Here is a 21167-nt window from a genome sequence, read left to right as displayed (position 1 = left end):
TTCGGTGAAAAATAATAAAAAATGTTTCAAAAAAACCCCTAAAAGCGAAAGGAGAGATAAGTAGAACACCTACTCTTTATTGGATGCAGTGAGGAATAGAGTAACTGAGGATAAGGAAAAGCTGAGCTGCTTAACACCTTCTTCGCCCCAGTTTTCAACATTAGGACAGGTTGTCTCAGGACAAGTGTTCTCCTGAGCTGGTGGATGGGGACAGGGAGAAAAACAGCCCCCTGTAATCCAGAAGGAAGCAGCTGGGGACCTGCTGAGCCAGGTGGGCAAGAGGGCCAATGGCTCCTGGCCTAGGTCAGGAATGGTGTGGCCAGCAGGAGCAGGGCAGGGATTCTTCCCCTGTGCTCAACACTGGTGAGGCCACACCTCGAGTGCTGTGTCCAGTTCTGGGCCCCAATATAGGAAGGCCACTGAGGGGCTGGAGCATGTCCAGAGAAGGGCAACAAGGCTGGGGAGAGGTCTGGAACACAAGTCCTGTGAGGAGAGGCTGAGGGAGTTGGGGTTGTTTATTCTGGAGAAGAGGAGGCTCAGGGAGACAAGGAGGTATCAGGGCACAGGTTGGACTTGATGATCTCCAGGGCCTTTTCCAACCTTGCTGATTCTGGGATTCTCTGAAACCACCCTTAGAGCAGTTGCAGGAGGAGTCCTGAGTCTCATTTTCAGAAGCTCCAGTAGCCCAGGTCCCTCAGCTTCTCCTGCCAGCCCCAAAGCCCATCCTGTCAGTCCTGCAGAGCCTCTGCAGCTCCTCCTCACTGCCCAGAACAGGGAGCCCCAGAGCCAGACACAGCAGCCCAGATGTGCCCCGCTGGCCTAGGGAGCCTCTGGCAAGGGAGAAGCACCAGGCACTGCAGGAGCCTGCAGACAAGTCCTGCACCACTTGTAGGATCATCCTGCTGCCCAAGGGACACTCCCATAGGGCCAAGTCAGGAACTGCAATGGGGAGTGGGGCCAGAGAGGAAAGAGCAAAGAGGGATGGGCTGTTTGCAGGGGAGGGGACTGCAATGGGCAATAGGAAGAAATCTGGATCAGGAAAGAGGAGAAACAACAAAGGTGAGGCCAAGGAAATGCTTGGAGCAGTTTAGGGGTGGCTGACAGGCAGCCCTGGCTCTGAGCAACAGCATCTGCAGTGGGATAGGAAACTCCCAGCTGATGGGAACAAATTTTCTGGCTGACTGCAGAGGCCAGGACAAAGCTGAGTGGTTTCTCTGCTGTCCCCCAGCCCTTGCTGGCCCCAGGGGCTGATGGCATTTGTGCTCCCTCAGGTTCATGTCCCCACACCAACAGCATGGGGGTGGTCTCCCTGCTGTGTGCAATGCAAACAGGGGGGGCTGAGCCAGTGCTGACGTGTCTGTGCCTGCAAGGATGGGGCACCTGTGTGAGCTGGGACAGAGGCCAGGGCTGCAGAGGGGGGATGTTGTTGGCAGCTCCATGAAGATGCTCTGGGATGCTGCCCTGGGCTGTGCAGTGCACTGTGGATGGATCAGCCCTTGCTCTGCTGCTGCTTCCCATCTGCCCCAGGGCTCTTGCAGAGCCCCAGCCATGCTGTTTGCTCCCAGGCTCCCCACGGCCAGCCTGGGGCTGCTCACAGGGCTTTTCTGTGCTAAACGTTGGCCTGGGCATGTTCTTGAGAGAGCCTGGGCAAGAAGCCTGGAGCCCCCAGGCCGTGTGCTGAGACGTCAGCGCTGTCCCAGCAGTGCCCATGGCCTGTCCCTGCTGCAGCCCCGGCACTGCCACCCCCAGGGCTGTGCCCGGCCCTGAGAGCACTCAGGCCCTACAGCAACACCAGGGCCACCAGGGCAGAGGGGCAGGGCCATGGCAGCAGCACTGGCAACACCAAGTGCTGCTGCTGCTGGGCCCAGCTGCTGGGCCAGCCCTTATCTGCCCCCAGCTCTGCACACAGACATTGCTGCTGCAGCTCCAGAGAAGGCAACAAAAGGGCTTCTCTGGTGAAAACTCTGCTAGGAGATCCTTTCTTTCATTTAAAGCAACCAAGAGCACAGCTCTTCATTGACACAATCTGTGAGCTACAGCAAATTTGGAGGTAAACAAAATGTAATGAAGCACAAATTATGTCTTTTCTTTGTGGCCAGTATTAAAAAACTCAAACAAAGGAAAGAAAAGAACAAAGAAACCACCAAATCAAGCAACAACTATCAAAGATAAGTTTTTTCAAAAGTGATAGATAAGTTTTTTACAAGTAATATGCAGAAACTAGCCAGCAGTTTAATGTTTCTGAAACCATCTACTAATCAGTCTCCACACTGCAACCTTGAGCTCCTGGTTCCTCAGGCTGTAGATGAGGGGGTTCAGGGCTGGAGGCACCATCGAGTACAGAACTGACACTGCCAGATCCAGGGATGGGGAGGAGATAGAAGGGGGCTTCAGGTAGGCAAAAAATGAGGTGCTGACCAACAGGGAGAGCACGGCCAGGTGAGGGAGGCAGGTGGAAAAGGCTTTGTGCCTTCCCTTCTCAGAGGGAATCCTCAGCACAGCCTTGAAGATCTGCACATAGGAGAAAACAATGAACACAAAACAACCAAAACCTAAGGATGCACCAACCACAAGGAGCCCAAGTTCTCCGAGTTTGGAGTGTGAGCAGGAGAGCTTGAGGATCTGGGGGATTTCACAAAGAACTGGCCCAGGGCATTGCCATGACACAGGGGCAGGGAAAATGTATTGGCTGTGTGCACGAGAGCACAGAGAAAGGCACTGGCCCAGGCAGCTGCTGACATGTGGGCACAAGCTCTGCTGCCCAGGAGGGTCCCGTAGTGCAGGGGTTTGCAGATGGACACATAGTGGTCATAGCACATGACGGTCAGGAGGGAAAATTCTGTTGCAATGAAGAAGATGAAGAAAAACACCTGTGCAGCACATCCTGAGTAGGAGATGTCCTGGTGTCCCAGAGGGAATTGTGCATGGCTTTGGGGACAGTGGTGCAGATCATGCCCAGGTCGCTGAGGGCCAGGTTGAGCAGTAAGAAGAACATGGGCGTGTGCAGGTGGTGCCTGCAAGCTATGGCACTGATGATGAGGCCGTTGCCCAGGAGGGCATCCAGGGAGATGCCCAGCAAGAGGCAGAAGTGCAGGAGCTGCAGCTGCCGTGTGTCTGCCAATGCCAGCAGGAGAAAGTGCCTGATGGAGCTGCTGTTGGACATTGCTTCACTCTGGCCGTAGTGGACTGTTGAAAGAAGACATTGACAAGCTCTTTGACTCAATCTAATAGAGTTATTTTAGGAATTCCCTCAAAACTACTTCGCTACCTGTGGGGGAACTTCACTGAACAATTTCATTTTTGAGCTTGGGTTTGTGCTGCTGAATTCCTTCCTCATCTCAGCATTGCTCTCAGCTTGAACCCCGGGGAAGCCCAGAGGGAAAACAGGGCTCTGTGTGCCCCAGTGCAGTCAGGCCTGCTGGTCCCCACACAGGTGCCCTTTCCTATTACACTTCCCTCTAGTTCAGGGTGATCGAACATAAAACATGCTTGAAAAAAAAAGTGTAATTTTTAAAGGCTCCAAGTTCAAATTTAGTTTCTTTAAGCCCTTCTCTCTGTCCCTGTGCAGCTAGACAGGGAGGGATACCATGTGTTGGTCGGGCTCTCTGCTGCCTGGATTTATGCCTATTGGGAGTTGTTTCTCTGTATCCGAGCCTTCTCCCTGACAGTGCTGCCAGAGCCCAGCCCAGCCCTGGGGGCTCAGCTCTGCCCTGCAGACCCCTCCCAGCACAGAGCACTGCCCAGGGGCATCTCCCTGGCAGCAGGACTTAAGGGCAGGGCACACAAACAGATGCTGCAAGCCAAGGTGCTGCTGCTGCTGTCTGTAGGGAGAGGAGGCTGAGGAGGCACTTTCTGAGGGAGAGCTGAGGCACATCTGCTGATGCCCAGGGTGAGAGTGCAGGAGTGTCAGTAACACAGCCAAAGCTGACAGCCCCTTTCCCTTCCCTTTAGGAGAAAGCGGAGAGCAGCCCTGGCCATGCAGCACCATCTCCACAGCAGGAGGAATCTGCCCTGATGGGGGGTGGCTCCTTCTGAGACAGAGTAATAAAAGCATACCAACCTTTACAACTTGTATAAAGTTGTGATTTCTTCTTTTCTCCGCAAAACACTTCAACCTCCAACTTCTCCTCTGCAGCGTTCATGGGGTGCTGCCAGGCAGGCTGAGAGCTGCCCCTGGCAGGTGGCACATGCCCTGGGCTGGCCAAGAGCCCTGAAGGCTACAGGAGCTGCTCTGCAGGACAGCCCTGGGCAGCCCTGGCTGCAGCCCCAGCTTCACCCCCCGGAGCCGTCCCTGGCAGCAGGAGCCGTCCTGCCCTGTCCCTCTGATGGCGCCCAGGGCAACTCTGCTCTGCAGCACATCCTCCTCCTCCTGCTCCTGTGCCACAGAGAAACTGGGATAGTCCTCCTGACACATCCCCCACACTGTGGCATGTGCTGACTTCAGGAGATCCCTCCAGGAGCACAGGGGACATTGCCCTGCACCCACACACTCACCATGCAGAGGGCTGTGAAGATCTTTCCCCAAGTGAAGTCTCAGCTCAATGTCTTCCTATTCTTATTGCCTTCAGCCTGTCTCTGCCTGGCTCCTGTGCCCTCAGTGCCTGCAGCCGAGCCCTCAGCCGTGCTGCGCTGGGAGAGGAGCTGGTCCTGGGAAGAGCTGTTCCTTTAAAGCTCAGCAGCACAGACACAGCACAAAGACTTTAATGAGCCTCTTGGGGATTTGGTGTTGATTACATCCGACTCGGTCCCTAAGAGCATCTTCAAAAAACTTCTCAAGAACTCAAAGTTAAATTTAGACTCCAAAGTTTCTTGAAGTTTTAATGGGTCCCACTGAGGGACACGACTCGGAAAGTGTCCCCAGGTTCCAGTTAGAGCAGAACACTGGAGGCAGTGATCACAGCTGTGGAGAAAGAAGGCAAATGTGTCTCTGTTGCTGAGCAAACCTGGATGTGTTTGAGGAATGCAAAGGGCCAAGGCCTGAGCCCCAGCCCCTGTCCAGGCAGATGCTGTCCCTCCCTCCTTGCTCAGGGCTCTTCCCGGGATGGGCACTGACATGTGGGGATGTGCAATGGCAAGGGCAGGAGCATGGGGCGGCCCCTGCTGGGCTGCTGAGCAGGGACAAGGAGGCAATGAGGCCCTAGGCCTGCAAGGGTCACTTGTCTCCTGCTCCTGCCTCAGTGCTTTCCTTTTTATTGATAAGAACCATCCCTTCTTCCCAGACACCCATTGTGGGAAAACAGGACTCCCATACTACTAACCAGTATGATTAAGCAGAAACCATTTATTGTTTACGTTATGCACTTTTTTATACATTCTAACCCTACTGCATACACTGATCACGCTCTTCTTCATTGGTGCCTCTCTTGTCCTTGTGTTCTGCACACACTTCTCAGAGTATGTGATTGTTTCCAGTCCAGGTGCTTCACAGCCCTCTGTTATTGAGTTCTTGCGGTCCTGGTATTTTGTTTCTCAGCCTTTTCTTTCTTCATTTAGCACAGTTTATGCCTTAGTAATCTTGGTGAATTCCAGAGGCCTCTGACAAGAATGACTACAAGCAACATGGCTTGTGCACATTGTTGCCCAAGTTGTTCAGATACATTGCTATAATTCCCCCTTCTTCTTCTTGCACCAGCCAAACTCTTTTTACTGTATTTTCTACCAAGCAGGTCACCAATTTCACTATGCATGGAATAGCACAAAGCAATATAATAATAACTACTAGTAACAACAAAGCTCCCTTTAAGGTATCTTTCAATCATCCAGTTATTCCCCATCCCTCAAACCATTCATCCAAGCCCCAGTTATTCACAGTCAGTTTCTTCATGTTGTCTTCTAGTTGTTTGAGTTTCCTGTGAATTGAAGAGAGGTTCATAAAACACATTCCTTCAAAATTCTCACACCTGTGCCCATGTGCTAACAGCAAAAAATCTATAGCAGCTCCATTTTGCAGTGTGCCATGTCTAATATTATCTAAATCAGCGCGCATTTAATTTAAAATAGCTGAATTTGTGTCCACTGTGAGAATCCACAAAATCAGAGGGTTTTGGGAAAGCTGCAAAAGGCAGGCCTCAGAGACAGCAGAACTGTGATTAGAGCTAAGCACCAGGCATGAGATAGATCACCAGAAAAATTATTTGAAAAGTAGAAAAGCATGGACAAATAGAACAATGGTGTGTGTATTAACGCTTGTCTAGAATAACTCCCTAAGATACAGAAAATTTTTTCTAGCAAGATATTAGTAAATTTGAAGCTTAATAATGGAGCTCTGTGCATTGTGTTTTAAGGCTTACAAGCAGGTATTGTATTCAAAATAAACAAGCATTGTTTTATCCAAAGGTATCTGTGCTTATAGTGGTTGGATAGAATTGTCAATATGCTTTTGCTTTGTGTGATTGGTCAAAAAACTTATAAAGTAAGTTGTAACATTAAGTTCTTGGTCTGCTGCTTGGGATGTGAGCTGATGGCATCTTCCCATTTTCATAACCATGAAATGAGACTGATGCTGAAAAATAAAACAGCTCAAGGCATGTTCCACAGCACTCCCGTCTAATTTATGACTTGTACATAGCCCCCAGCTCCCTCCCTTCACAAGAGAGACTGTGTAAAGTACTTTATGCTATTTGAATTTCATGAATTCTAATATCATATCTATTTCATGAATTGCTCTCGAAAAGAACCAAACCCCCGTCTTAAGGCACTTTCATACCAACATGTACACACACCTCAAAGAAAGACCTCCAGTACTTCACCAGAATCATGAATGTAAAATTATTGAAGGGCCATAGCCTCTCATTATGTGGGGGAGAGGATATACTTGTGTTTCTACTGATTCAGGACCCCAGTGGATTCCCAGAAGATTTATCAGTCCCTACATAGACCACAGATCCGAAGACAAGCCCTCAAATGAACACAAAGTCAGCTCCCTCTCCCACCGTGCCACAGAAGCAGCTTTCTCTTGGAGATGAAGAAAAAAGAAATTCATATATCCAAACACTGTGGCAAGGACACTCATCGCACATAGATATATCCCACTGATAACGTCCATGTCAATCTCAAATGCAGACACACCCCTCCCTTTTCCATTCCTCTACCAGTGACCCTTTATCCCTACCCCTCCCTCTTTCCCCTCTTGAAACTACTCCTTTTTCCCTGCCTCAAACTTCCCTTAAAAAAGAGAAGGGAGTGATTGGGAGGAGTTGGTAAGAACTATAGGGGGAACTTAAAAATATTTAAGGATGTCTTAAAATAAGTCAACTAATGTGTGTTTTTGCCATACACAAGTGAAAACTACCCAGTGGGAAAGAAGAAGTATGATTCTTTCTGCGACATCCTCCAGGGCACCCTGCAGCAGTACCAGTGTCACCATTGCCATCGTCTTTATCAGCCCTCATCTGTATCCAAGTGACCACCAGCTGGATCGTCCCTCAGCCAAAACAAAACATCTGGGTCACTTTGGCAAAGTCATTAAAGCCGGACAATCTTTGCATGGCCATGGGAAGCGTAGACAATCTGCTCTCGACATGCCTGGTGGGAGCTCCCCTGTCACCAAATGACAATCGATACCCAGGTAAGAAATCCAGCCCAGTGGAAACCTGGGACAAATGGACAACGATCCTCTCACACCATGTCTCCACAGGATTTGCTTTTCCAGGCCCAGGATGGTGTTCCGGACAGTGGCATGAGGCACAGGGTGGGTCTCCAGCCATCCAGTGGTGGCTTCCACCATGGTCATCACGTAGCGCTTGCCTTGATGTGTCTGGGGCAGTGGGACGGAGTCAATCTGCCAGGCCTCCCCATACTTGTACTTGGATCACCGCCCACCGTATCAGAGGGGCTTCACTCGCTTGGCCTGCTTGATGGCAGCACACGTTTCACAGTCATGGATAACCTAAGAAATACTGTCCATGGTTAGACCCACCCCTCGGTCTCGTGCCCACTTATAGGTGGCATCCCTGCCCTGATGACTTGAGCTGGGAACAACTCCCCCTTATGTTGCCGATCTAAGTCTATCGTTGACATCTCTATCTTTGCAGCCTGACCTACCTGCTCATTGTTTTGCTGTTCCTCACTGGCCCAACACTTGGGGACATGGGCATCTACATGGTGGACATTCACAGATAGATTTTCTACCCAAGAGGCAATGTCTTTCCATCCATCAGCAGCCCAGATTGATTTTTCTCTATGCTGCTGCTTTGCCTTTTTCCACCTTTCCAGCCAACCTGACAGAGCATTGGCTACCATCCATGAATCAGTGTAGAGGTCGAGCTTTGGCCACTTCTCTCTTTCAGCAATGTCCAGGGGCAGCTGAATGGCCTTGAGTTCCTCAAGTTGACTTGATCCACTTTCTCCTTCAGTAGCTTGTGCAAATGTTGTGTGGGGCTCCATACGGCTGCTTTTCACTTCTGGCTCATCCCTACGATGCGACAGGAACCATCAGTGAAAAGAGCATGGTGTACTTCCTCTGCTGGTAGCTAATTGTATGGTGGAGCTTCTTTAGCCTTGTCACTTGTTTCTCTTCATCAGTGAGACCAAAGTTCTCACCTTCCAGCCAGTATGTAATTGTCTCCAAAATCCCAGGGTGATTCAGGTTTCCAGTACGGGCGTGCTGTGTGATGATGGCAATTCATTTACTCCATGTGGCATCGGTGGCATGGTGGGTAGAGGGAACCTTTCCTTTAAACATCCACCTCAGCACTGGTATTCAGGGTGCCAGAAGGAGTTGTGCTTCCATGCAAATCACCTCTGAGGCAGCCTGGAATCCTTCACAGGCAGCCAAGATTTCCTTCTCTGTGGGAGTGTAGTTGGCTTCGGACCGTCTGTAGCTTCGGCTCCAGAATCCCAGTAGTTGGCCTTGAGTATCCCCATGCACCTTCTGCCAAAGGCTCCAGGACAAGCCACGGTTCCCAGATGCAGAGTAGAGCACGTTCTTTACCTCTGGTCCTGTCCTGACTGGGCCAAGGGCAACTGCATGAGCCATCTCCTGCTTGATCTGAGCAAAGGCTTGTTGCTATTCAGGCCTCCAGTGGAAATTGTTCTTCTTGTGGGTGACCAGGTATTGAGGGCTCACAATCTGGATGTGCATTCTCCAAAAGCCTATGGCACCTTGGAATGCTTGTGTTTCCTTCTTGCTGGTTGATGGAGACATTGTTGGAATCTTACTGATGACCTCAGTGGGAATCTGACACTGTCCATCTTGCCACTTTACTCCCAGGAACTGGATCTCTTGGGCAGGTCCTTTGATTTTGCTCTTCTTGATGGCGAAGCCGGCTTCCAGCAGAATCTGGATTATCCTCTCCTTTCTGAAACACTTCCATGGCCATGTTCCCCCACACAATGATGTCATTGATGTACTGAAGATGTTCTGGAGCCTCACCCTTTTCCAGTGCAGCCTGGATCAGTCCATGGCAGATGGTAGGGCTGTGCTTCCACCCCTGGGGAAGTCAGTTCCAGGTGTACTGCACGCCCCTGCAGGTGAAAGCAAACTGAGGCCTGCATTCTGCTGCCAGAGGAATAGAGAAAAATGTGTTAGCAATGTCTATAGTGGCAAAGCACTTTACTGCCTTGGACTCCAGCTTGTACTGGAGTTCCAACGTGTCTGGCACAGCAGCGCTCAGCAGTGGAGTCACTTCATTCAAGGCACAATAGTCCACAGTCAATCTCCATTCTCTGTCAGACTTGTGCACAGGCCAGATGGGACTGCTGAAGGGTAAGTGGGTCTTGCTGACAACCCCTTGGCCCTCCAGCTCATGGATCATTCTGTGGATGGGGATCACGGCATCTCAATTTGTTCGATATTGCTGGCAGTGCACCATCAAGGTGACAATTGGTACTTGTTGCTCTGCTGTTGGAAAAAGAAATGAAATTTAGTGAAATTTTTAATTACAGTTTAGTTATCAGTTGTGTGTGAATTGGTTTGTTAAAAACAGTTCTGTAGCCGTTGATAGTATGTGTTGGGTTTCATGTGTAACTTAGCAAGTAGTCCTAGGAACTTAATAAATATTTAAACTAGTGTAGGAAAGTAAGAATGCTAACCTGTCTGGAGGCAGCATACAATGTTCTTAGAATAAGATAAGCAGAAGATTTATGATTTTGTTTGTGAACTAAGGAATGTATCACAAGGGGTTTGTTGCTAGTCAAGGGGAACTGTTTCTTGGAGACCTTGTTATGAATCGTATGTATAAAAGGGAAGCACTTGTACATGAAGTTGGGGCTCTGGCTTGGGACGCTAGTCCGCAGGCTCCCGGGCCCTTAATAAAGCACCGCACAAAACTTATCTGAGTTTTGTGTCCTTTATCTATCGGGTAACAGTTTTCTGGTGACCGCGGCAGGACACCGAGGGTTGCCAGGGCGATTCGTGTCTCGATCCATTCCAAGCTGGCACCGAGCACTTCTCGGAGAGTCATCGGTCGTGCCCGATCCCCACACCTGTCGGACAACTACATAAGGTAAGCCTGAAAAAGGTGACAATTGGATTTGGATTTGGTGGTTGATGGAAAAGCCTAGGCTCCGGCCATAAGATGTCTAAGTACGCAGGACCGGAACTCACCTTCTGTTCTTTGGGAAGGACGGCGAGAAGGTATATTGGTTTATTGGGACTAAAGGTGGAATTAAAGGCTGTAATATGATGTCTTTTAAAACTTTTAAAACCTTAGTGCAAGCCAATGGTAAAATACCTGGTAATACGCCATTAGGTTGTATTTTGAAACGATGGAAAAGTGAGGGGTACTATCAAGAATTGGATAAAAGTAAAATGATAGATTATTTTAATCATTGGTGGCCTGAATATGAGATTGGGGAAGCGGGATGGCCGGTGAATGGTACACTGGAATTGGGGATAATGGAATCTTTGATGCAATTTTTAAGGAGAAATGAGAAATGGGATGAAATACCATATTTAGATTTGTTTTTCGTTTTATACCAGAAAGAGGAATGGCAACAGGAGTGAGATATCTTGTTTTTAGAAGTAAATGATGAGAGAGAGTGTGTTGGATGTAAAGAAAGAAAGGAGCATAATTTGTATCCTCCGATCGAGGAAGATTTGTCCTATTGTATAGCACCTCCAAGGGTTCCGGTTGCTCCTAATGTGCCCCCTGCTCCCCCTGCCAATATATCTATAAAAATGGGATCTTGTGAGAGTGATAGTGATGGTGATGGTGAAAAGAATGAGAGTGTGAAAAGAACTCCGTTAGTGGGGCGGACTCGCCAAGGAAGGAAGGGGCAGAAGAGGCCACAGTTAATTGCGCCGTTAAGGGAAGCTGTGGGACAACAGGGAGAAAGCATACTTATAAAGGTGCCTTTCTCCCCCAGGGATTTGGTAATATGGAAGCAATCAGCGGGGAGTTACCAGGAGGATCCGGAAAGGGTAGCAAGGGTGGTTAAAATGGTAATAAACACTCAAAATCCGGACTGTAATGATTTACAGGTATTATTAGATACTATAATGGATTCCACGGAAAAGGAAATGTTTATTAGAGCCACTAGAGAAAAGGCTCGTGAGGAGATTCGGTTGCGACAACTAAATGAAACAGTTGATGAGTTAGTGTCAAGTGAGGAATCCAGGTGGGATCCAAACTCTACGGGAGGAATAAGGGCTGTAAAATGATATCAGGAATTGTTGATGGAAGGAATTAGAACAGGAATACCTAAGACTATGAATTGGTCCAAGTTGTATTCGGTCAAGCAGGACAAGAATGAGTCTCCGTCTGCCTTTTTGGAACGATTAAAAGACATGGCTCGGAAGTTTACTAATTTAGATGTAGAGGATCAATCAGGAAAACTTCAATTGGCATTGTTTATGGGGCAATTGCAAGAGGATATTAGGAAAAAGTTACAAAAGCTGGAAGGGGAGGATACTCGGAGTTTGGATAAAATGTTGGAGGTAGCGTGGAAGGTATACAACAACAGGGAAAAAGAATCTGCAAAAAGACAACAAGCTAGTATTCTGGCTGCAATGCAACAGACAGGGGCAGGAGGAAGATCCATTAGGGGTCGAGGTCGGGGAGGAGCTAATCGCGGACAGAGGGGGATGGCGAGAGGTCGGGAAGGATTTGGGTTTGCACCTAACACAGGGAGGTTGGATCGAAACCAGTGTGCGTTTTGCCGACAATTGGGACACAGGAAAAATGAATGCCCGGTTAGAAGAGGTATGGGCATGGGAAACATGGGATTAAGGACAGGTCCAATGGGGAATGCTCCTGTGGGAGGATTTACGGGAAGATCAGCAGAGGCCGCTCAAGCACTAGTTTTGGGAAACTATCAGAATCAAAGCTAACTAGACCGGGATTTGAGGGTAGTTTTGGAGATAAATGGAAAGGATCAAGAATTTATGGTAGATACTGGAGCCATATATTCTGTACTCAATAGACGATTGGGACCTTTGAGTAACACAACAGTACAGGTGGTGGGGGCAACAGGGAAGCCAGAGGAACAACAATTTTTACAGCCTTTAAATCTTAGGTTTGGGGGGAAGGAATTAGATCACCAATTTTTGTATATGCCAAATTGCCCCACACCCCTTCTTGGCAGAGACCTGTTGTCCCGACTTAATGTGAAAATAATATTTGAGGGGGGAAGGGTGAAATTGGAAATACCTGAGGAACAAATAGCGGGCATTTTTGTGATCAAGGAAGTGGATGCCTCTCCTATTCCAGAAGAAATTGAGCAGGCTGTAGTACCCTGGGTATGGAAGTCAGGGGTCCCCGGAATATCTAAAGCTGCGTAGCCAGTAAAGGTGGAACTAAAGGAAGGGGCCCAACCAGTGAGGGTAAAGCAATACCCCTTGAAGCTTGAGGCAAGGAGGGGAGTAGCCCCGTTAATTAAACAATTTTTGGTTCAAGGAATATTACAGGAATGTGAATCGGAGTATAATACTACAATTTTTCCAGTAAGGAAACCTAATGGTAAGTACCGTTTGGTACAGGACTTGAGGGCTATTAATGAAATAGTGAAAGACATACATCCAGTTGTTGCTAATCCTAATATCTGTTAACATCTGTATAAGAGGAGTTTAAATGGTTCTCAGTGATTGACCTTAAAGAGGCCTTCTTCTGCATCCCACTGGCAGTAGAGAGTAGGAAATATTTTGCCTTTGAGTGGGAGAGTCCTGATTTTGGGAGAAAGAAGAAGCTCACATGGACAAGACTCCCATAGGGATTTAAAAACAGCCCTACTATTTTTGGAAACCAACTGGCCAAGGAGCTGCAGGAATGGAAGAAAGCCCAGGTAACAATATCTCCATCCTTGTATGTAGTCCTGTAGTACGTGGACGACATTTTTCTGGCTACTAAGGAAAGGGAAATGTGTGTGGAATTAACAATTAAATTACTCAACATGCTTGGCCAAGCAGGGTATTGGGTTTCTAAGGAAAAAGCTCAATTGCTCAAAAATAGTGTTATTTATCTCGGTTGTGAGATCGCACAAGGGCAGAGACGCTTGGGAGTAAACCGAATAGAGGCAATATGTGCTATTCCTTTGCCTCATAACCATCAGGAATTGAGATCTTTTCTAGGAATGGTGGGATGGTGTCGACTGTGGATCATGAATTTCGGTCTCCTAGCCAAGCCACTGTATGAGGCCTTGAAGCAGCATCGGTTGGAGTGGACGACACAGCAAAAGAAGGCCTTCCAGGAATTGAAGCAGGCACTAAAAGAGGCCTCAGCCCTAGGACTCCCTGACCTGACCAAGGAATTCCAGTTGTATATGAATGAGAGGCAAAAACTGGCATTGGGGGTCCTCACCCTGAAGGTGGGATCATGGAAGAGGCCAGTGGGATACTTCTCTAAACAACTGGATTCGGTAAGTTCCGGGTGGCCCTCGTGTTTATGAGCCGTGGCGGCAACAATAATTCTTATTCAAGAGGCCCGGAAATTGACTTTGGGGGCAAAAATGAAAGTGTTTGTTCCCCATATGGTCATGGCCGTTTTGGAGCAAAAGGGGGGTCACTTGCTATCATCAAGTCGAATGTTGCAATACCAGGCTATCCTGAGAGAACAGGATGATATTGAAATAAAGACTACTAATCATGTTAATCCAGCAGAGTTTTTACGCAGTGGCCAGGAGGTTGGGGGACTGGTGCATGATTGCGTAGAGGTAATTGAACAAGTATATGCCAGCAGACCCGACCTAAAGGATGAACCATTGGAAGAACCTGAATGGGAACTATACACTGATGGATCCAGTTTTGTCGAGAATGGGACTCGCTATGCCGGGTATGCAGTGGTAACATTGGATCAGGTAATAGAGGCAAAGGCTTTGTTACCTGGAACTTCGGCCCAGAAGGCAGAGGTGATTGGACTCACCAGAGCCCTGTATTTGAGCAAGGACAAAAGGGTTAATATCGGTACAGATTCTAAATATGCCTTTGGTGTGGTCCATGTACATGGGGCGTTGTGGAAAGAAAGGGGGCTTTTGAATTCACAGGGAACCAACATCAAGCACTGGGAAGTAGTGCTACAGCTACTGGATGCGGTACACAGTCCCAAAGCAGTTGCAGTAATGCATGCTAGAGGACATCAGACTGCGGAAGGAGACGTTTACAGAGGAAATCGATTTGCTGATGTTACAGCACGGCAAGTGGCACAGGAAATATGGACTCAAATGGCATTGGTACCTGTAAGAACAAATCCGGCTACCCCATACCTGAATCAGGAGCCCAAATATTCAATAGAAGATGGAAAACTAATAAACTTGCTAGGGGCACAGAGGAATCAACTTGGGTGGTATGTTACACCAATGGGACAAATAGTGGTACCTACTCGCATAATGAAATTTATTTTGGAATCAGAACATAATAAATGTCATTGGGTGGCAGAGGTATTGGTAAAATTTTTGAAGAATTAGATAATCTCTAATCAGATGTTAACAATGGCAAAAAGAGTTAATGCAATGTGCCCGGTATGTTTGAAAAATAATCCAGTAGTTAGGAGACAAATACAAATGGGAAAGTTGCGAGTCGGGCCACAACCGGGAGATTACTGGCAAGTTGATTTTTCCGAATTGCCTAGGGCACAGGGATACAGATACTTGTTAGTGTACATATGTACGTTCTCAGGTTGGCCGGAAGCTTTTCCGTGTAGAACTAATCAGGCTAAGGAGGTGGTAAAAACCTTGTTAAAAGAAATAATACCAAGACTTGGCGTACCTTTAGGATTGTCATCAGATAGGGGTCCGCATTTTATAGCCGGGGTAGTGCAGGAATTAGCACGACTGTTAGATATAACCTGGAATTTGCATACCTCCTGGAGACCTCAGTCTAGTGGGCAGGTGGAAAGGATGAATCAAACCCTGAAAGGACAAATCAAAAAGATTTGCCAGGAAGCTAAACTGCACTGGCCCCAAGCTTTGCCTTTTGCCCTACTCAGGATTTGAAATAAACCAAGGGAAAAGGTAGGCGTAAGTCCATATGAGATATTATATGGCAAACCATATCATGCAACTGTATTAAAAGGGGAGGTACACGTGAGTGGGGACCAGGCGATTGCAGAGTATGTTATGTCACTTAATAAGACTTTGAATTCTTTAAGAAATACGTTACAGTGGAATAAACCGCTCACGCTGGAGAATTCTGTCCACGACATCCAGCCTGGGGACAGGTGTACATCAAGAATTGGATTACAGATCCGCTACGGGAATCATGGAGCGGACTCCACCAGGTGATGATGATGACCTACACGGCGGTGAAGGTCCAGGGGATGGATGCTTGGATCCATTACACCAGGGTAAAGAAGGCACCACCCCAATGGGAAACCCAGATAGTGTCTCCAACCCGGATGATCTTCCGCGCAAAAAAGCCGCCTTCTTAATTATACTACTGCTAGTGATCATGAGACTAGTACCCGTTCAAGGGTCTACTCTAGTACAGGTTGAAGAAACAAAAGTTACAGTCATGGAGGGGATGGATGTTCAATTAACTTGTGTTATCTTTGACAGCCAGAAAGTTGAGGCCGATGAAGTTATTGCAATATGGCGACAGGGGGCTGAATGAAGCCGAGGCAAGATAGGAGTTGGTTGGGATCAGGATAAACAACAAGGAAACACAGTACTGAATCTTACCAAGGTAACCACAAACAATACAGGGGAATATACATGTTTGGTCAAAATACGGGATAGTTTTGATTACAAAAGAGTGAGTATGATGGTTTTGCCATGGACAGGGGATCGTGCTGAAAACATAAAGGTTAATCCAGTATCAATGGCAGTGGACATGTGGGATGGGCCCCCCCTCAGAATAAATTGTTCCTTCTTAGTAAGATCAAGATATCAAAGGAACCTTTGGGTCAAATGGTGGAAGCAAAATAGGGAACTGACCTGGGACAGAATAGAGGACAGGACCAGTTGGTGAGAGAAGGAAGGCCAAGGTTGCGGGTAGTTGAATGTCACTAATCCTAGAATAGGAAAGGAAGAGGGAGTATACTTATGTATAGTGGAAAATGACCTTTTTGGGGCTTATGGGCTCAGGATTGTCTAAGCTAAAACTCGTCTGGGAAATGACATTAGGGCAGTTCATGGAATATATCAAGTGCCAATAGGGAAAATGGCTATCTTAATGTGTGAGGTAAAAGCGGCATCCCAGTTTGAGAAATTTGGATGGTGGTTCCGTAATAATTTGAAAAATCGATCCAGGAAATATTATATGGAATTAAAATTAGGAAATATGGTAACATTGGTCATACAAAATGTACAAGTTGAGGATGAAGGAGATTATTGGTGTTGGGTAGCTAAGGATGCATGGTGGAGGCATGACAGAATGACGTTATCCTTACAGAGACACGGTAGAAGGAGTAGACGGGAGGTTAATGATACAATAGAACGAAATGCTGAGCAGGAAAACTTAGTGGTAGGATTAATTAGAGATTTTGGGATCATGCAGAATGTGACTAAAATAACAGCTTGCCTGCCATTACCACAGGCTGCAGGTGAACCAATTCCCTGGGGAATAATACCGGTAACCAAAATGCCTGAATCATTCAAGAATGTTTCATGGTCCTGCCAGTCAGTTCCCAAACCAGTAGAGGTATGGAGGGATTTGTGTATGACCATTTGTGCTATGACTAAAGAGGAATGTGAAATGAAACCCAATCATTATGGTTGGATTCAAAATACCAGGAAATGTTTGATTGCAACCCCAAGAGATGAGCCATGCAATACAGTACGAATAAAAACGAAATCCCACCAAAATGAGATGAGTTGTCAGCATGTCACACAGAATTTTGATACCTGGAAAAGTTGGTAGACATTATGGGGACCCAGTAGTTTGGAACACTATAATTACCTTGGGGAAGTACAGTGGTGCATCCAATGGTCAGGAGTAAAGAATCAGTCACATTATAGGGCCATCATCACGTCTGCATCTTCCCGAGAGTTCAGACCGCAGAAAGAGGATTGGAATTGTACTGAGGCATTTACATGTGATACACCGGAAGACCGAATTGGATTGGTACCGGTGAAAATGGCATTAAAGTGGGGATGCGAGTGTAGGGGGTATGATCACACAGTTAGCAGAGAGTCCATGGATGGACCTATAGATTGCAGATATACTACTGTGTGCAGTCCTGGAAATCTAGTCTGGGTGTTGGGACACGGACAGTGGACCACACATTTACCTCTAGATGGATCAGTAACACAAATCACCCTAGGGGTTCCCACATTGTGTCCATACTGGAAACAGAATAGATTGATCCAAAGGAAAGGACCCAAAAAGAGGGAAAAATCCCTAGAGGAGCAGTGGCATGAACCTGGCTCAGGAGTACAATTTAGATGGATATTCGAGCTATTATTCCCTCCGGTAGTGACATCTTGAAATAGGGAAATGCTCAACAACTTGTTAGGACAGACAGAAAGGTTGGCAGCAGCTACTAAGAAGGGATTTAAAGATCTAAATTTGCAACTGCAAGCTATATCAAGAATGACCCTACAAAACAGAATGGCATTGGATTTGCTACTGTTAAAAGAGCATGGAGTTTGTGGTTACCTGAGTAGGAGAATAGATCATTGCTGTGTACACATTCCAAATGTTACACTTGAAGTTGAGAAAGATATTTCCCAACTGGCAGAAGTGGAAACAAAAACCAAGGAAACTGAAAAGGAAGCACAGCATAATTGGATAGGAGCAGTATTTGATTCTTTGGGGCTTCACCTGTCTGGCTGGATTACATCTGCTATACAGTATGTACTAATGTTTTTAGTATTTCTAGTGACTATATGGATTGTATATAGATGCCTCTTAGGTGTGATCGAAAAGGAAAAGAGGCGATCTCTCCGGTTGCTGAAGGCGATGACCCGCGGGCGGCAGAATGAAGAACACTCCCCACCTTGTTATGAAGATGTTACTGTCAATACTGTTGATTGAGCATCCTTGCAGCAGGACTGAAGGATGCTCAAAAGGGGGGAAATGTTGGAAAAAGAAATGAAATTTAGCGAAATGTTAAATTACATTTTAGTTATCAGTTGTGTGCGAATTGGTTTGTTAAAAACAGTTCTGAAGCCGTTGATAGTATGTGTTGGGTTTCATGTGTAACTTAGCAAGTAGTCTTAGGAACTTAATAAATATTTAAACTAGTGTAGGAAAGTAAGAATGCTAACCTGTCTGGAGGCAGCATACAATGTTCTTAGAATAAGATAAGCAGAAGATTTATGATTTTGTTTGTGAACTAAGGAATGTATCACAAGGGGTTTGTTGCTAGTCAAGGGGAACTGTTTCTTGGAGACCTTGTTATGAATCGTATGTATAAAAGGGAAGCACTTGTACATGAAGTTGGGGCTCTGGCTTGGGACGCTAGTCCGCAGGCTCCCGGGCCCTTAATAAAGCACCGCACAAAACTTACCCGAGTTTTGTGTCCTTTATCTATCGGGCAACACTGCCACCCTCAGGAGTCCTACTGCAGATGGGCTTTCTGATAGTCCAGGCAAGGTGGTTAATTGATTAATGTCTCTGCCTCTACAGCAGCTATTCCAAAGGCCCACCTGAGTCCCTTTGGGTCTTTGTAAAGCTGTTCCAGAGGAAGTCTATGCCCAGAATTCACGGGGCCTCTGGGCCAGTCACAATAGGATGTTTCTGCCACTCCTTCCAAGTCAGGCTCCCCTCAGCTCCCAACAGGGTCAATTGCTGTGATCCCCCCATCACCCCAGCAATGGAAAGAGGTTCTGCCCCCAAATGTCCCGATGGTATCAAGGTACATTGCACACCTGTATCAACAAAGGTGTTGCATTTTTGTTGTTCTGATGTGCCAGGCCATTGGATCCACACCATCAGGAAGATCCAGTTTTGCTGTACCTCTTCCTGACTAGAGGAGGCCCCCCCCTAGCTCTTGCTGTTATTTCTTTCCTGGGCATACATACTAGAGGTACTTTCAAGGGAATCTGAGAGATCACACCTGCTAGCTTGGTCATGGGAGGTTGAGGCTACCTTCACTGTAGTGAAACTCCCTCAGTTAGTGTTTCCCTCATTGAGTTGATGCATCTGTGCTGCCAGGAGAGAATTGGGCTTCCCATCCCACCTTCATATGTGTTCCCCATGGTCCACAGGAAGAACCACAGGTCAGCCCGTGGGATGTACCCTCTCTCTCTAGCTGGTGGATATTGGGCTCTGACTTTGGGGCCTGTGACTCACACTGGTGCCATATGGGAACTGTTTCTCTTTACTTCCTCCTTCATCTCCCTCCTCTCCTCTCTGATCAGGTCTTTGATCATACCAGAGACATGAACCTGCATTCGGCCATTGATCACACTCTCACAATTTCTAAGCTTGTTGGTGACAGAACCCACTTTCTCTCGGTTGTTATCAGCATTAATTGTCGCAATGAAGGTGGTGTATTGAGATGGCCCCAGATTTGCCAGACTCCACAACATTTTCCCTGTGTACCTGACCTTGTCGGGGTCATTATCATGCTGTCCATCCCTCCCAAAGAGTACCTCCAATACTGCCACTTCTCTCAGCTGCTGGATCCCTTTCTTAAGGTCTTCCAGCACATTCTATGATGGTGCTCCTGCATTCTCTCCCTGGCGACAAACCTGTCTCTAACACTCATTAAAAGCTGCTCCCAGAGAGAAGGGGACCCTGACTCCCTTACAAAAATCTGATTCCCACCTGAATCCTGGGTCAAGGACCCCAAATGCCTTTCCTCAACACCATCCTGGTGCACACCTGTACCCATAAGGTCCCAGACCCAGAGTAACCAGGTTGTAGAAGCCTCACATCCCCATCGTACAATGTTGTTGTGCAGATTACAGGGACTTTTGTACATCAGGGATTCGGTGATGATTTCAACCATCGGCTCCCCTGTGGGTTGTGAGGGCCCTCCATTCTTATCCTTATCTGGGTGCTCTGGTTTCATCTTAGACTTCCTCGTTTCCACAGGGGTGACTGCTGCTGGCTGTGACTGCCCTTGCAGTTCAGCTGGAACCTGGACAGTTGTAACATCTGTGGGTTCCACTGCTGCACCATCAGACTCTCTCTCTTTGAGGCAGGGGGAGGGTTTCTCACCAGCTGGGGAAATGTGATCCTTCATTATCTGGCCCATCTCCTTCACCAGAACCCCCACCCAGTCTGAGGTGGGCTGTAGGGCAGGGTCAGGCTCTGGGGCAGTAGCATCCCTGGTCTCTGGGGTAGGTGTCAGCGTGGATTTATCCAGGTCAATCTTCCCTTATCTCTGAATGCTAAATAGAACAGTTCTATCAGCAACACCAACCACTGTAGGATATCATTAGCATTTAGAGTGGATCTGAAGCCTTTAAAAACTGATGGGGCAGACCCAAAGAGCTGGGTGAAGGGTTGGGAGAAAAGTTCCCCAGTGTCATTTCCTCACAGCAAGTACCAATATTATAATAACACCAAAACCACACAGGTAGTGTGTAATAGCTCTGAATCCACGTGCCTGCCTTCCAGCGGAAGTTAAAGATCCATTAATTCCTCACCTTATTGTGATATATGTTATGGAATAATTTCTGCCTGTGTAAAATATACATTAAATAAGTTGTGCTTGTACAAAAAAATTCTTAAAGATTTAAAACCACAAGCTGCTGCCAGGGACAAGATTGCTTCACAAATTGAGAAATCACAGATGGCAGTGGAGAGAAAAAACTAATTACCAAACAAAAAGACGTGGCTCTGTACAGAGATGGGCCCTTTCCCAGGACGGTCCAGAGACACCCAAGTGATGAATACTCAGTAA

The sequence above is a fragment of the Melospiza georgiana genome, chromosome 24 (assembly GCF_028018845.1).
Source record: "Melospiza georgiana isolate bMelGeo1 chromosome 24, bMelGeo1.pri, whole genome shotgun sequence".
Lineage (NCBI taxonomy): Eukaryota > Metazoa > Chordata > Aves > Passeriformes > Passerellidae > Melospiza > Melospiza georgiana.
Note: the sequence above shows the minus strand (reverse complement) of the source record.